The sequence below is a fragment of the Microtus oregoni genome, unplaced genomic scaffold, assembly GCF_018167655.1.
Source record: "Microtus oregoni isolate MIOR12 unplaced genomic scaffold, Mior012 000019F_ref0000042, whole genome shotgun sequence".
NCBI lineage: Eukaryota > Metazoa > Chordata > Mammalia > Rodentia > Cricetidae > Microtus > Microtus oregoni.
In genome coordinates, this window is record NW_024543078.1 from 12,873,108 (window position 1) to 12,887,546 (window position 14,439).

General features: G+C 44.4%; 1 protein-coding gene across 1 annotated transcript in view; it reads right to left on the reverse strand.

Moving 5' to 3' along the window:
* Positions 1-13,949, reverse strand: part of Sptbn1 (spectrin beta, non-erythrocytic 1) — a 164,313-nt gene extending 150,364 nt beyond the window's left edge. The window contains exon 1 of the mRNA XM_041668900.1: positions 13,780-13,949. The gene's annotated coding sequence lies outside the window, so the exon portion shown is untranslated. The remainder of the gene's footprint in view (positions 1-13,779) is intronic.
* Between the last annotated feature and the right edge of the window lie 490 nt (positions 13,950-14,439).

Below are 14,439 nucleotides of genomic sequence, written 5' to 3' on the forward strand. Positions count from 1 at the left end.
ACAAGAATAAAACAGAAAAAAACAATAAAAAGTGGACATCGTTAAGCTCAACTAATTTACTAACTGTCAACAGTACAATAGAAAATGTATTTTCCAACTAAAAATGAAGGGTCAAAACATACGAAGGAGCTCTCTGGGGTTGGAACGTAGGTCAGTGGTAAAGCACTGGCCTCAAATGCACGAGGCCCTGGGTTTGATCCCCAGTACCACAACAACCACACACTCACTCCCAAAATACAGAAGCTGTCTATATATTTTCCATGCTACAAAAAAATGTTTATACATTCTAAAAACATACCTAAATTCAACTCATTGACCAGAAGGTATAATAATTATAAATAAAAATAAATCTCTGAACAAGGCACTTTCATAGGTAGAAATATTGAAAGCAACAAAAAAGACAAAATTTAGAATACAGTTGGGCAGTGGTGACGTCACACACCTTTAATCCCAGCACCTGGGAAGCAGAGGCAGGCGGATCTCTGTGAGTTTGAGGCCAGCCTGGTCTACAGAGTGAGTTCCAGGACAGCCAGGGTTACACAGAGAAACCCTGTCTTAAAAACCACCCCCAAAATTAGAATACATTAAAAACACAAAGAAAGCAATAAGAGAAACAGCTATCCATAAGATATTCCAACAAACTATAAAATTATAATTTACCTAGATTCAAATTTCTATTAATTTTACATTTACTTGTTAAATGCTATCTTACATATTTCAAGAGAATGTAAGCGAAACTTGATTTTTCATCTGAAGCCCTTCAGATTTACTCACTGTTTTCACAAGAAGCTCCCCTTCTGATTCTGCTTCCGCTTATTAATACAAATACTGCGTTTTAAAAAGCATTTTATCTGCAGCATCCTCACTAACTGGCTGTCTGGAGCCCTGAAGGCAGCTCCCACCTCTGTAGACCTTCCCACGGCACCAACCGGCTCACGGGTGTAAAAGACAGCTCCCTAAGGCACTTTCTTGTTACTCTTTTGGCTTGAAAAACATGACTTTCTACTGGAAGAATTGAAAGAACAGTTGCAAAATTAATATTATAAATAATATAAGTTTGCTTTTTTATACACTCCAGGATCTCCCGACACAGTGGCTGGACTCTCCCCCATCAATCATCAACCCAGAAAACGCCCCACAGGCTTGCCCATGGCCAATCTGCGTGACACTTTCTCAACTGAAGTTTTCGCTCCTCAAATTACACTAGCTTGGGTCAAGTTAACAAAAAGACTAAGCAGGATGACACAATACTAGGCAGTACCAAGTAATGCAGACAAATCATCAATGAATGAGCACATAAAAACAGACAAGTAGGACTCAGTCCGCAGGATGGTACCCAATGCCCCTTATTAAATACCTAAAATACAAGACTTAAAAAAAACTTACTGAAGTCACAAAACCAGCATATTCTGTAGTAAGTGGTTAAGCGTGGGAAAGGAAGCGTGAGTGAGATGTGTGGAAAGACATTACTGATAAAACCCAGTAAAAAAAAAAAAAAGACTGGCCTCATACTGAACTGCAAACAAACATCTGAGCATTGTTCTGAGTGGGGAAGGACGCGATGCCTTACTGATCAGAACGGTTCAGTGCTCACTGACGTTTAAAGAAGAACGGACACTGACGTTTAAAGAAGAACGGACATGGAAAAACACCAGCATCTTTACTTGCCTACATACACTTTTAAAGACCATCAACATTTCCAAAGAGCACTAAAAGAGGGAAGCCATCATGCCTACTTCTTGGCAACTCATTTACAAGAACAATGCCGCTCAAGTAAAACCACAACTCTGGAGCTAGCCTGCTGGACAACGGCTATTTTAAGGCAGGCCAAGGTTGATTGGTGCCTGCCACACAGCTTGCTCCCAATCTTTTGGCAGTTTTCCAGCACATACCAACCATTTCTATCTAGCCTTGCTGGAATCACATCCCCTTTATCTAGAAAGGCACGTCAAGTAACATGATGCTAACGTTTCACGACAAACCTGCCATTTATTCCCAACCAGTCACTCAGAATGCCTTGCTAGGAAGAAAAAAAAAAAATCAGACCACCATCTGTGTGGATGCAGCCTGGTCCAAAAAAAAAAAAAAAAAAAAAAAAAAGATACAAGTCATGCCGGTTCCCCCAAATATCAGAATATTGCACAATCTTATGAAGAAATACCGTGTTATAGCTCAAAAGGCTAAACACTCATCAACTATAAGGAGGGAGCAAACGGGAGAAAGAACCATCCAATCCAGAAGGATGATGCTGGACTGTGGCTACTAAGCCCTAGGCAGCTGGTCACAACCTGCACTAAAGCACTCTGTTAACCGGATGTCTATTAAAGGATAATTCTGTTTTTTAATGAGCTCCACTACTACCAGGAAAAGAAAAGTTGGACAAAGCAATATATCTTGTGAAAGTCAAGTCCTGCTCCCTAATTGTTAATATTTGGGGAAAAAAAACCCAAAATCCTCTTCAAAAACAAGCTGGAACGGTCAACCACATGATGTTACATTCCATTCTGTCGAGAAAACATATCGAACCAGCACATTTGAGACTTTGGCTCGGCACAGCTGCCAACATTCCAGCCCAGGCCAGCTACCGATACATGCTTTACATTAAATGTCTAGCTGTTTTAAAAGGAGAAAATACTGAGGATCAGTTAGGAGTAAGACCCATGCAAATCATGATTTCATGTAAGTGAATTTCCTTTTATAAGAGGGCACCCCAGCAACAATATACGCTACAATTAATAATAAGTGCATAAAGGTAAACACTAATAGTACACAAGAAAACACATATGAAATCTAACTGACATAGAAAAACAACTTCCCTTTGAAATAACACAATAAATTGGCCTGATATCGCACTATACTTTTCCCCTTCAAGAACCAAGTTAAGATTTTTTTAGAATTCCACTGAACACGGGTGTTCATGCTGTCAGGAACACATACTTCAAAAGCAAAATAAAACTGAGAGCAAGAATCATGTGATTATCAGGGAAACTCAAGAATTCCTTTAGCAATGGGTTTTGATTTTAAAACAAGCAAACAAACCAACCACAAAAACCCTACCTTTAAAACAACCCCCCCAAACACCTTTTTAAAGTTCTCTTCAGAAACAAACCAGAACCACGTACTGGTAGATTTCATGTGCTGGGGTCTTTCCTTCCCAAATGACACCTAAATGTCTTTGCTCTTAGACCTTTTCTCAGCTCCGCCCCAGAGATAAGCTGGGAATCTGCGCACAGTTGACAGCACAGAGTTGCCAAGCGCTATGAGAAGGACCAGACCCCTCTCAGAGATGCCACCTGACTGATACCTCTGGACACCACTGACCTCTCGAAATAGTGACAGGTGCTCTCAGGCACTCAGAAGTCCAGCCAAGGCCACATTCCAGCTCTCTGCTCTCCTCTAGCCTGGGCCACTGGGACCTTTGGCAATGCCTGGGTTAGCTGCTACCCCAAGTGTCAAGACTCAAGATTTTAGCTACCAAGAGATCCAGCTGAGGTATCTACACAGTTTCAGCAGGACAGACACCTAGCCATCAAGAATTTCTCTTGATGGGTTTTTGCCACTGGCCAAGAAAAGATTTTGATCAGGCTGGGAGTTTCTGAATCCTATTTGTGTAGAAGAGCCCACCTACCACTGCCCAGCTCCATCCCAGTCCAGTTCAGACTTCCCTGTTAACCTGGGAGAGGAGATATCACTGCCCTTAAACACTTCCTGTTTAAATCAGGAAGAACATCATCATTTGCTATTTTCCTGTAGCCCCCACCACCCCAAACATGACTAATAACAAGCCCAAACTGCCAAGAGAAATTTCTGGAAAGAGCTTTATTTTTCAAATAAAATGTTATTTCTGCTTTCTTTCCCTGAACCAACCATTTCCCAGGTCCATGTGTCAGAAAAGGGTCAGCCACAAGACCAAGGCAACAAAGTCCCCTGCCATCTCGCTGTTGTCCTAGGGGTCACAGAACTGCTTTAATCTATCAAGTATGTCTATTGTTTTTTAATAAAACAGATCCTAGGTCTAAAGCTATCTTTAGGATGCAAGTAATTCAAAGACCCTAAGAAAACCAAGCTCTAATCTATGCTTATAGCTACAACCAAGCTAAAATCAGTAAAATGTATTACAACAAAGCCCAGACTGTAATAACCACGTCCATTCCATTAGTAACACATTATGGGATAGCTGTTTCAATGACTCTAAAATCTGAAGACAAAAAAAAAAAAGTAAATTCAGATGTTGTCCAACCCATCTAGAGATACCTCTCAAGGGAATTGACCAACTCTGATGGGAATTCCTTTCAAAACAAAACAGAAAGCACAGATTACCTAATGAGAATTTCGTTTCTGGTATTTTTCCGCTGGTGAGAAATATCTATCGTGAATTCATTTTATATTCTGTTTCTTTACTACTTTTAACTGCTCTTAAAATAGAACAGAGCACCAGACAGTATTCATGTACAAGTTTTGACTGTGGCCAGTACTCAGCATTCATGTGTTGCCGTGTGTGTATGTGTGTGTGTGAGTGTAGACAGAAGAGTGGTGAGCACCCCGCCATGACAGACTGTGAAGCCTGTGTTGCCGTGTGTGTGTGTGTGTGTGTGTGTGTGTGAGTGTAGACAGAAGAGTGGTGAGCACCCCGCCATGACAGACTGTGAAGCCTGTGTTGCCGTGTGTGTGTGTGTGTGTGTGTGTGTGTGTGTAGACAGAAGAGTGGTAAGCACCCCGCCATGACTCACTGTCAAGCCTCTGTGATGTAGTTGACAATCTGATGGCTGGTCCTATGTACTGGTGAGAAGCACATATGCTAAGTGCCTGGTTCTGAGTTGAATACTTAGACATCTTCATTTCCCACATAACCTAGAACTTTCATCTATTATTTTGGTAATAAAATGATTTAAAAATATTTTTGAGCCAGGCATGGTGGTTCATGCCTAAAATCCCAGCACTTGGAAGACTGTGACAGTTGGATTATTCAAGTTCAAGGCCAATCTGAGCTACACAGTGAGTTCTAGGGCAGCAAACTACCCAGCAAGCCCATGTCTCCAAATCAATCAATCAATCAATCAAACAAACAAACAAATAACACCTCCCACATACATATATAAACAAACAGCACATGCACAGACACGCCAGAAGTCACCCTAGGTGTGTTCCTCAGGACCCATACACCTTTTCACAGTCTTTTATAATATGTTCTGTATGAGTGCCTTTCTTGCATATATGTATGTGGACCATGTGTGTGTCCAGTGTCCTCAGAGGCCCGAACAGGGGACTGAGTCTCCCGGAGCTAGAAGTGAAGCTCCGCCAGGGTGCCCTGTGCTCTCAACCGCTGAGCTGTCTCTCCAGCCCACATTACTTCTGGAAACAAAGTCTAATTGTCCTGGAGCTCACCAATTGGGAAGGCTGCCCGGCCAGCAGGCACTGAAAATCCACCTGTCTCTGCTTTCTCAGCCATGGAATTACAATTTTTTTTCATATGAGTTTGGAGGGCTGAAGTTAGGACTTCAGGCTCCCAGTAAGCACTTTACCAACTACTCATCTACCAGCTCTATATTTTGTATTTGTTACAATGACATATTAATTCATAAATTTCTGAAAGCATGTATTTTTTTACATACCAATGGGGAGAAACCCAATACACCACGGACAGTAGGAGACAGTATCAAAAATTTGTGGTACTTAAAAAATGGTGATTAAAAAATGAATATTTTAATACTATTAATAATCCATAAAAAGCTTTCATATACTCCAGGTTTAAAAATACAATGGATATACTCTGGTTTCTCTTCAGATCATATTAAAAATACAATGTGTAAACCATAATAAGTTTACTTTAATGAAGAATGTAGGCTTTCCTTTCCCTTGAATCAAATAGGACAAGGGAGCAAACATGTCTCCCTCTAAGACTATCCAGCTGGTAAAGAACACGCCAGCAAGACATGCAGCACCTGAGTATGCAGACATGGTCTGACAACAAACACGCCAGAAAAACTGTGTCTTCAAGAGCCACCCAAGAGGGCAGGGAGACAAGGAGAAACTTTTTGCCTTGCTAAGGCCACAGCCAGTAGGGACACATGGCCTCCCGGACACTGTTTGTGAGGTTCCCTTGTGGCCCTGTTCCTACATCTTTTCCCACGCTCTAAAGAAGTGACAGGGCGTAAGAAAATGTGTATTTACATGAGGAAGGGGAAAATCTTCTTAAATTAGTGTATTTCATCCTTCATCACTGATATTACTTTCCCTAAATTCTAGGAGAGAAAATTTAAACCCAAGACAAACAGCTTGTCAAAGTCACCCATGGGCTCAATAAAAAGTCTTTTATCTTCTGAGTACAGGATACAAAATATGTGTACTCTCTCTCTCTCTGTATATATATATATATATATGTGTGTGTGTGTATACATATATATACATATAAATATAGATACACATAATATGTATAATGTATAACACATATATTACTCGAATGTGTGTATAGTTCTAGGATTTAGAAACGAAACTAATTTTTATTCAGATTTAAGCCATGCAGACCTCTGAGTTGGCTCAGCAAGTAAAGGCACTTATGTCTAACCACGATGATCTGACTTTGGTGCCCAGAGTCCACATGGTAGAGGAGAGAACTGACTCTTACAAGCTGTCCTCTGAGCTCCACATGCGTGCCACAGTGTGCACACATGTGTGCATACATATGCTCTCTCTCTCTCTCTCACACACACAATAAAAAAACCCCTTTTTTTCAAATCTAAGTCATGCAGTACCACCATCACACTTTCAAATCCTGGCAAAAGAATGTATTCAAGAACTATTTACCAAACCCAACTAAGAAGGCAAAGGAATCTCCGAGTGGTTGCAAATGGAGAACATTAATAATATAAATCCTTACTGGGAAAAAGAACAGTTTTTGTAGAAATGTAATTATATGCTATTTTCACATACTAGAATCCAAACTGATTAAAGGCTTGTTTCCAGCAAGTGGAACAGCCTGTGTTAAGACATAAACTCCATTGGTAACATAGCCTTCTACAAAAGTAAAACAAAACAAGACAGAAGTTAGCCTGGTCTACAGGGCGAGTCCCAGGAAGGCCCAAAACTAAAGAGAAACCCTGTCTCCAAAAAAAAAAAAAAAACCAAACAAAAAAAGTTAGAGTAAACAATTTACTAGCCTACCGGCCTGCCTGCCTTCATTCCTTCCTTCATGTGTGTATATTTGGAGCCTGTCCTGGAACTAGCTCTGTAGACCAGGCTGGCCTTCAACTCTCAGAGATCTGCCTGCCTCTGCCTCCCGAGTAGTGGGATGAAAGGCATGAATAGACCTTTTCATATAAAAATACTTAGCATTCTTGCCAAGCATTATCAAAGAAGTTTGTGGCTCCTACAGATTAGAGCATTATCTTCCTAGAGGAAATCAAATGAAGCGAACACCTACTACACACTCTGCACTGCTGCAGTCCCACAGTAAGGAGATGAGGAAGTAGGCCAAAGCGAGGTGCAGCCACACCTAGCCACTCCCCACACCTCATGAGCAAGACCATTAGGATCTGGGCTCGTGTCTTTTTGCTCTTTCCAAGGTTAGGAAAATTTTCTGCAGCAACAAAGTCATCCTCAACAACCTGGATTCTGACTTTTTTTATAACTACGCATTTATTAACAGAAATGATTAGAATTTTCTTCAAAAACAAAAGTTAGCAGGTAATATTTGTAATGCATTATCTACAAGGGAAGAGTGGGCAAGCTACCTTCAGAAGCCCTACAATCAACAAAGAAACATTTTTTAAAAATGTGAGCTGAAGACCGAACAAGCATTTCACAGAACACAGAGTTCCAAAAGATCGATAATAGAGTTTTAATTGTCAGTTATCAGAAAAATTGCAAATAAAACAAGTTTCTCACAAATATTTACTGGGCTAAGGTTGTTAAAGTTAGGAAATGAGCTAATGGTGAGGTTCTAGAGTAAACGCAATGTTTACACATCACTGAGAAGAGTCATCCAGCTGCTACAACTCGGCACCATCTGGTAAGGATGACGGTGATGTAACACTCTGTGATCCAACACGATTCATCCCTTGGACAGACATAGTGTGTATGTTACCGCATGTACACCAAGACACGGGTACCCAAACCACTCACGTCTGCCCTTTCATAGCATAAAAAAATCCAGCGTCAATTCAAATATCCACCTACAACAGACTGATGGATAAGCTGTGGTTGTATAGAATACTACAAGCACTGGAAATGGATGAACTACAGAAGGAAAATTTATGAATTTTAGGATTAGATATTAACTTAAAAATCCAAGTCAGAAGATATATAAAACATAATTTTGCTTATTTAAAGTTAAAAATAGACAAAATAAATCCCCAAGACTTTTAAGAGAAGGCTAATCCACAGACATAGAAATCTAGATTGCCAATAATAAATAGGACTACACAGATTTCTCCATCTAGTGGCAAGAAACACATGTGTGCATACACATGCCCAGAGATACTTCAACATAAAAGGAAAAGTATACAGGAAGCTTTGAAATTTAAAAAATTCATTACTCCTTGTGTCTGTGTGTGTATGGGGAAGGACATGTCACGACGCACATATTACTCCCTGTGTCTGTGTGTGTATAGGGAAGGACATGTCACGATGCACACATTACTCCCTGTGTTTGTGTGTGTATAGGGAAGGACATGTCACGATACACATTACTCCCTGTGTCTGTGTGTGATGGGGAAGGACATGTCACGACGCACACATTACTCCCTGTGTCTGTGTGTGTATAGGGAAGGACATGTCACGATGCACACATTACTCCCTGTGTCTGTGTGTGTATAGGGAAGGACATGTCACGATGCACACATTACTCCTTGTGTCTGTGTGTGATGGGGAAGGACATGTCACGACGCACACATTACTCCCTGTGTCTGTGTGTGTATAGGGAAGGACATGTCACGTTGTACACCTTACTCCCTGTGTCTGTGTGTGATGGGGAAGGACATGTTATGATACACACGTGCAGGCCAGAGGACAACTCTGTGGCTCTGTTCTCTCCTTCCACCATTACATGGGTTTGGAAAACAGGACTCAGATGATGGGTTTGTGCCTTCAGTCACAGGAAGCTTTTGGTATTTTGAAAGAGCAGGACAGAGTTCATTAACTGAATGTTCAAACATTTTGTGCATTTTGCTAAAATGCAGAGACTGACCGGGAAGTTCTGGAGTGCAGTCTGGAGGACACAATCATAGCAAGCTACTGAGGGATTCTAATAATGGTGGTCCATGAACGAATGGTATCAAAATGCCTTGTCCAAAGATCGTATTTTATTATTTTTATTTATTTTGGTTTTTCAAGACAGGGTTTCTCCGTAACTTTGAAGCCTGTCCTGGAACTCGGTCTTATGGACCAGGCTGGCCTCAAACTCACAGAGATCCACCTGCTTCTGCCTTCCGAGTGCTGGGATTAAAGGCATGCACCACCACCGCCCGACTGATATTTTATTTTATTTTTTAAGATTTACTCTAATTGTGTGTGTGTGCATGTACCCATGAAGTCAGATTCCCTGGAATTGGAGTTATAGGCGGTGGTGAGCTGCCTAACATAGGTGCTGGAACCAAACTCGAAAAGTCCTTTTTAAGAGCAGAGGACACTCTTAACCACTGATCCATGACTCTTAGTCCCTGAAGGTGATGGTTTAAAATAGAAAATATATGTCTATCCAATTGGAATAAGTTTTACTCATTAGTTACAAAAAGTGTTATTCTTATACTATATAATCTTGAACATGACATAACTACCACCGAGGAAAATCAGAGAATTCAACTTGGTCTTTGTGAAGCAAGGGTGCGGCGTAAGAAGTATAGTCTGAAAGCTTCCAAGAGGAGTCCTTGGGGCTTCAGCAGTAGCTCTGCAGCTGAGACCCTGGCTCCTTCCTCATGCAAGGTTGGTTTGCATGCCCATAAACCACAGAAGGACCCAGGGTTATGTAAGGAAACCCACAGAATAGTAGAAAAGACCCCTTAAAAGAAAGGTGTTGGTCAGGGCTCAACCTAATAAAGGGAGTATTACTGCTGAGCGTAAGTTAGTAAGTTAACAAAAATCCTAACAATAACTTGGACTGTAAGATTATCACTAAAACTACACTCTTTAGCCAGGCGGCAGGAGGATCACTTAAACCCTGGAGTTTCAGATCAGTGGATCCTGTCCCCAAAACAACTAAGTACAAAATAGGATCTTAAAATGAAAAGCTCACAATTATCTTAACAAACAACAACAACAAAAAAACCAGGTGATTGTCCCTCCTGTTTAGCTAAATCTGTTTTTTTATTAACATCCTTCTATCTCAAAATAGTATCTCTCCATGGAAAGTCACACTTCCATCCATCAAGACAAAGGAGCCAGTTCTCCAAAGGAACTGCTGGTGTCAGGTTTCTGGCCAGGAGGATCTCCAACACCACAGAGACCTGGGGACAGTGCTTCCCTACCCCACTGCTTTCCATCATTACAGATGAAAGTTCTGGTCACTGCAGACATGACAGTTACAAAGTGTTCAACCCAACAGAGTTCTGCAGCTGGTGTGTAAGTCAGAACAGCTAAACCTCCTGTGACATCAACACAGGATGTCTTCTACAACATAGTAAATTCACAATGTCTGCATAATCCATGCACACAATACTCAAAAAATCTTTATGCAACATAATTTTAGATAGTGAGGACAGCCGAGAAGCTCAAATCCAAAGCCCCATCTCTGAACAGCCCTTGAGTATTAGAGAGGCTCCAAATAACGTACACACACACACACACACACACACACACCCTACATACTTACCACACCACAGACACACACCACACCACACTACAGATACTACATACACTACGGATATTATACACATTACACATACACATACATCACACACACACACACACACCCTACATACTTACCACACACCACACAGACACACACACCACACACACTACAGATACTACACACACCACACATACACACACCACACCACACATACTCACATACCATACACTTACCACACACATTTATCAGACACCACACACTTACCACACCACACACACTACAGACATTACACACACACCACACTTACCACACCACACACACACACACCATAGATACCGTACTTACCACACCACACATACAAACACACCATAGACACTATGCAAACACCACACTTACCACATCACACACACATACCATAGATACCACACACTTACCACACTACATATATACACACACCAGATACAACACCACACACACACACCCACGCACATGCGCACACACACCACAGATTACAGGCTGTTTTACTCTACGCTAACAGATTCATCAGAGATTAAAAGCAAAACAAAAGCAGGCTCACCCTTGGCTTTGAAAGGCTCATCTTCCCTTCCAGTTATTATATTGACGTCTGCCTTTCACGTATACATTTTAGGTCAGCCTGGGGTGACATCTGAGATTTACCCCACTTGCCACCTCTTCCATCATAAATGAAATACAGAAATGGCAGCTTAAAGGGACATTTCCTGTGTACCAATGGAGACTTGGATGATACTGGGGACCATCTCCTCATGAGATACCAACAGCAGAGGCCTCAACCCCTGTCCCCAGTAACATCTATGAAAATATGTACATAAAAATACACATAACCAACCACAAATGCAGCCGGTGACCATCATAACCCCATTAGTTAAGCCTGGAAGGTTGGTTTGGCTATCTGAACCTACAAGTCTGGTTTGAAAGTCAACCAATTTGCTATCAATCATGACATTTATCAACAAGTCCTTAACAGAGAATCCAAACAAACAATTGCACTTGCCATGCAGAAAAAAAACAGATTAAAAAAAACAGGTTAAAAGAATCACATAAAATTTTCCTTTAGAACAACTTAATAGAATGCTATATTTTTATTCTTTGTGCTAATGCTTACAAGTTGATGCTGAACATTAAATAGACACACTTATTTTGATCTCTTGTTTTTATGACTTTTGAATTATAAATACTAATTTTTAACATAAGACATTTAAATTTATCATTTAAAAACTGGTTTCATCACTAATTTCTAGGCAGTGACTTTAATGGATTCTCTGTATTGGAATATATTCATGAATTTGAAGATGAGTCAAAATTAACATACAATATTGGTAATTTTCAAAACATAACCTCTTTAGCCTGCTCAAGTTTACTTCAAGAAAATGCCAGTTTGAATATTTACTGCTACATTGTAGAGAGTTAGACTTTATTTCAAATATATCAGCTCCAAACTGTGTGAAAGGTCATGTTCTGTGTTTTGTGTGGTGTTGAAATGTAAATTTAGTTAAAAGGATTGCCATTAGTTGAGACTTTATATGCTCCTTAATTCTGCATCAGAAAAACATAACTGAAGAGCAATGAAAGAATGCTCTATTTTCAGGAGCATATGATTTGAAATGAAAAATTATTTCACTTCAAAGATGATTTCCTAGAGGAAAAATCCATTTTCTCAGAAATGACCAAAGACAGATAAGGAACTGTAACGTCATGGCTGTGATGGTCTAATTAATAATCACCAACTTTTCATAAATGATGGAACCAGTGCCTATCTGGGTTGTGCCTATGGTTTATGAACGATTCATAGAAAAGCTGGGAATCCACACCGAATGCACCACAGCCTCTGCACACCGCTGGGCCGTGTCCTTCTGCAGCCCCTCCCTCCAGTGCTGGTCCCTGGTTAGCATCAGGCTCCCGCCCGCATCCGCAGGCCAGCTGCTTTGGCCTGCATCAGTGCTGCAGGGCGCGCCTTGGACCCCCAGAGCCAACAGGCGGGGCAGGAAGAGTCGCCCCCAAAGCGAAGGCTACCCCCCCTCACACCCTAGATGACCTGCTCCTTCCGACACCACATCTCGACACAGTACCAAGACAAGGTAGAAGCAGCTCCGGGCGCAGGCGAAGGGCTGCTCTGGGCCTGGGTGGGGCCGGGCGGGGGCCGCAGGCGCCGGGTGGCTGTGCCAAGCCCTGCCGGCGAGAAGCTCGGAGGCTGCGATACTGCTGCATTGTGCTGCATCACGGTGAGGGCACCGTGAGCCATCCATCTTGCCAAAAACGCACATCCCCGCCCAAACAGCCCGTACCGAATCCATTTTCTCTTCTGCTGAAGCACTCCCACACATCCCTCTCCTCACTATCTGCTCTGGCTTGACTGCAAAAATAACGGGCAATGCTTTCCGTAAGCCTCCCCCGCATTCGATGGCAGCACCTGGCACCTCTCCTGTCACAAAAACAAAGGGAAGGCTCCCCCGAAGCGGCTACCGTGAGCCGGTGACCAGAGGCGTCCAGCCCACCTACCCTAAGCAGGGCCCGAGGGTCCTCGCGCCCGCACTAACCTGTTGAAGGCTGGATGGCAGGAGGCGAGGGCGGGCGCGGCGCCCCAGGGCGGCTCCCCCAGCCCTGCGCGGGCGCGGGACTGGGCGAGGCGGGGGCGGCGGGGCGCGCTGGGCTGCAGCAGCGCAGCCCGGACCACGCCGGCCGCAGCCCCGCACCGTTACGCATGGAGATTAGAAGAGCCCCTGGGAGACCCCACACTCGGCACCCAACCCCGTGACAGGGCCCACGACGGTCAGTGGCAGGCGTCCTCACTGCGGCGGAGCCCGCCGCGCCCCGAGAGCCCGCTCCCCGCCCCCACGGCCTCCGGGGCGCAGGGCAGCAGCCGCGTCACGCGCCCCGGCCCGCGCCCCTTCTCCGCCCGCCCGCCCGCAGACAGCCTGGGGTGAGTTGGCATCTTCCTGCCTCGGACCCCGACCTACCTCCGGGGGTCGGGGTGGGGGCGCCGGGGTCCCGTCCTCCTCCCGCTCCTCGGCGGCCGGGCGGGTGGGCCGGGGAGGCGACTCCGCGGGGCTGGCGGCGGCTGGGGCCGGGGCTCACAGGACGGGACCAGTGGGCGCTGCTGCGCGGGGCTGCGCGCTCGCTCCGGGAGGAGAGGCGGCCGGGGGAGGGACTGGAGGAATCCGCAGCCCGAACGGCGACAGCTGCACTGATTCCGGGGGCTGGGCGGGCGCGGGGCGGGGAGGAGGGAGGAGAGAGCGCGCGGGGCGGGCGAGCGGGCGGGGGCGCGGGGCGGGGAGAGGGGCGCGGGCGCGGCTAGGCTCGGCGTCGGGAGCGCGCGCACGCCTCCCGCACCTCCCGAGCTTCAGCTGCTCCTCCCTGTCGCGCGCCCTCCGCCCTGCGCGCAGCCCTGCAGCCAAGCAGCCGCCCACCCAGCGCGGGCTCGGAGGCAGCGGGGAACGGCGAGCGCGTGCACGTTCTCCCGAGCTCCAGTGCTTTCCCGGCCCTGGGCCGCGCTCCCTGCGACGGGGTCTGGCCTGGGCGGGGTAGGTAAGGTTGCAGCCGCCACCGCGGGAGCCATAGGACAATGGGGGCTTTTGTCCCTGCATCCATCGAGGGCCAATTACACGTTTAATTTGAGG